This window comes from Bos indicus x Bos taurus, chromosome 5 (genome assembly GCF_003369695.1).
Source record: "Bos indicus x Bos taurus breed Angus x Brahman F1 hybrid chromosome 5, Bos_hybrid_MaternalHap_v2.0, whole genome shotgun sequence".
Lineage (NCBI taxonomy): Eukaryota > Metazoa > Chordata > Mammalia > Artiodactyla > Bovidae > Bos > Bos indicus x Bos taurus.
In genome coordinates this window covers 114,422,832-114,426,225 of record NC_040080.1, presented here as the reverse complement: position 1 = coordinate 114,426,225, position 3,394 = coordinate 114,422,832, and the positions used below count along the sequence as shown (strand labels likewise).

The 3,394-nt window shown below is 36.3% G+C and overlaps 1 non-coding gene across 1 annotated transcript; it reads right to left on the bottom strand.

The window, feature by feature from the left end:
* Window positions 1–2,764: 2,764 nt before the first annotated feature.
* Window positions 2,765–2,836, bottom strand: TRNAC-GCA. The gene has a single exon. It is a non-coding gene; the product is annotated as a tRNA-Cys (tRNA).
* Window positions 2,837–3,394: the final 558 nt, after the last annotated feature.

Here is a 3,394-nt window from a genome sequence, read left to right as displayed (position 1 = left end):
CAATGAAGATGTGTCTTTTTCAATTTTCGTTTCCTCAGGGTATATGCCTAGAGTGGGATTGCTGGGTCATATGGTGGTTTTGTTCCTAGTTTTTTAAGGAATCTCCATGCTATCTTCCACAGTGGCTGTATCAATTTATATTCCCACCAACAGTGCAGGAGCATTCCCTTTTCTCCACACCCCCTCCAGCATTTATTGTTTGTAGACTTTTTGATGAGGGCCATTCTGCCCAGTGTGAGGTGATATCTCATTGTGGTTTTGATTTGCATTTTTCTAATAATGAGTGATGTTGAGCATCTCTTCATGTGTTTGTTAGCCGTCTGTATGTCTTTGGAGAAATATCTGTCTAGGTGTTTTTCCCACTTTTTGATTGTGTTGTTGGTTTTTCTGGTATTGAGTTGTATGAGCTGCTTGTATATTTTGGAAATTAATTCTTTGTCAGTTGTTTTCATTTGCTATTATTTTCTCCCCTTCCGAGGGTTGTCTTTTCACTTTGCTTATAGTTTCCTTTGCTGTGCAAAAGCTTTTAAGTTTAATCAGGTCCCACTTGTTTATTTTTATTTCCATTACTCTAGGAGGTGAGTAATAGAGGATCTTGCTCTGATTTATGTCATCGAATGTTCTGCCTGTTTTCCTCTAAGAGTTTTATGTTTCTGGTCTTACATTTAGGTCTTTAATCCATTTTGAGTTTATCTTTGTGTATGGTGTTAGGAAGTGTTCCAATTTCATTCTCTTACATGTAGCTGTCCAGTTTTCCCAGCATCATTTATTGAAGAGGCTGTCTTTGCCCCATTGTATACTCTTGCCTCCTCAGTCAAAAACAAGGTACCCATCGGTGCATGGGTTTATCTCTGGGCTTTCTGTCTTGTTCCAGTGGTCTATATTTCTGTTTTTGTGCCAGTGCCATACTGTCTTGATGACTGTAGCTTTGCAGTATAATCTGAAGTCAGGAAGATTGATTCCTCCAGCTCCATTCTTCTTTCTCAAGACTGCTTTGGCTATTCAGGGTCTTTTGAGTTTCCATATGAATTGTGAAATTTTTTGTTAGTTCTGTGAAAAATGCCATTGGTAATTTGATAGGGATCTCATTGAATCTGTAGATTATGTTTGGTAGTACAATCATTCTCACAATATTGATTCTTCCTACCCAGGAACACGGAATATCTCTCCATCTGTTTGTTCTCTTTGATTTCTTTCATTAGTGTCTTACAATTTTCTGTGTACAGTTCTTTTGTCTCCTTAGGTAAATTTATTCCTAGATATTTAGTTCTTTTTGTTGCAATGGTGAATGGGATTGATTCCTTAATTTCTCTTTCTGGTTTTTCATTGTTAGTATGTAGAAATGCAAGTGATTTCTGTGTATTGATTTTGTATCCTGCAACTTTGCTAAATTCACTCATTAGCTCTAGTAATTTTCTGATACTATCTTTAGGGTTTTCTATGTATAATATCATGTCATCTGCAAACAGTGAGAGGTTTACTTCTTCTTTTCCAATTTGGATTCATTTCTTCTTCTTCTGATTGCTGTAGCTAGGACTTTCAGAACTATGTTGAATAATAGTGGTGAAAGTGGACACCCTTGTCTTGTTCCTGATCTTAGGGGGAATTCTTTCCATTTTTCACCATTGAGAATAATGTTTGCTGTAGACTTATCATATATGGCCTTTACTATGCTGAGGTAGGTTTCTTCTATGCCCATTTTTTGAAGAGTTTTAATCATAAATGGATACTAAAATTTGTCAAAGGCTTTTTCTGCCTCTATTGAGATTATTATGTGGTTTTTATCTTTCAATTTGTTAATATGGTATATCACATTGATTGATTTGCATATATTGAAGAATCCTTGCATCCCTGGAATAAACCCAACTTGATCATGGTATATGAGCTTTCTGATGTGTTTCTGAATTCTGTTTGCTAAAATTTTGTTAAGAATTTTTGCATCTATGTTCATCAGTGATATTGGCCTGTAGTTTTCTTTTTTTGTGTTGTCTTTGTCTGGTTTTGGTATCAGGGTAATGGTGGCCTTGTAGAATAAGTTTGGAAGTACTTCTTCCTCTGAAATTTTTTGAAAGAGTTTGAGAAGGTTAGACATTAGCTCTTCTCTAGATGTTTGATAGAATTCTCCTGTGAAGCCATCTGGTCCTGGGCTTTTGGTTTTGGGCAGACTTTTGATCACAGCTTCAATTTCAGTGCTTGTAATTGGGTTGTTCATAATTTCTATTTCTTCCTGGTTCAGTCTTGGAAGATGGAACTTTTCTAAGAATCTGTCCATTTCTTCCAGGTTATCCATTTTGTTGCCATGTACTTGTTCATCATAGTGTCTTATAATCCTTTGTATTTCTTCATTGTCTGTTGTAACCTCTTTTTAATTTCTAATTTTGTTGATTTGATTCTTCTTCTTTTCTTTTTTTTTATTTTTTTCTTCTTCTTCTTTTCTTGATGAGTCTGGCTAAAGGTTTGTCAATTTTGTTTATCTTCTGAAAGAACTACCTTTTAGTTTTATTAATCTTTACTACTGTTTCTTTCATTTCTTTTTCATTTATTTCTGCTCAGATCTTTATGATTTCTTTCCTTCTAATAATTTGGGGTTTTTCTGTTCATCTTTTTCCAGTTGTTTTAGGTGTAAAGTTAAGGAAAGTGAAGTCGCTCAGTCGTACCCCACTCTTTGCGACCCCATGGACTGTAGCCTATCAGGCTCCTCCATCCATTGGATTTTCCAGGCAAGAGTGTTGGAGTGGATTGCCATTTCCTTCTCCAGGGGATCTTCCCGAGCCAGGAATCGAACCCGGGTCTCCTGCATTGCAGGCAGATGCTTTACCATCTGAGCCACCAGGGAAGCCCCTGGTGGTGTAAAGTTAGGTTGTCTATTTGATGTTTTTGTTTCTTGAGGTAGGATTGTGTTGCTATAAACTTCCCTCTTAGAACTGCTTTTGCTGCATCCCATAGGTTTTGAGTTGTGTTTTCATTGTCATTTGCTTCTGGAAATTTTTTGATTTCCCTTTTGATTTCTTCAGTAACCTGTTGGTTATTTAGAAATGTGTTGTTTAATCTCCATGTGTTTGTGTTTCTTACAGTTTTTTTCTTGTATTTGATATCTAGTCTCATAGCATTGTGGTTGAAGAAGATGCTTAAAACGACTTCAATTTTCTTAAATTTACTGAGGTTTGGTTTGTGACCCAAGATGTGGACTATCCTGGAGAATGTTCCATGTGCACTTGAGAAGACGGTGTATTCTTCTGCATTTGGATGGAATGTCCTGAAGATGTCAATGAGATCCATCTCCTCTAACGTATCATATAAGACTTGTGTTTCCTTATTTTCTGTTTTAATGATCTGTCCATGGGTGTGAGTGGGGTGTTAAGTCTCTTACTATTATTGTGCTACTGTCAATTTC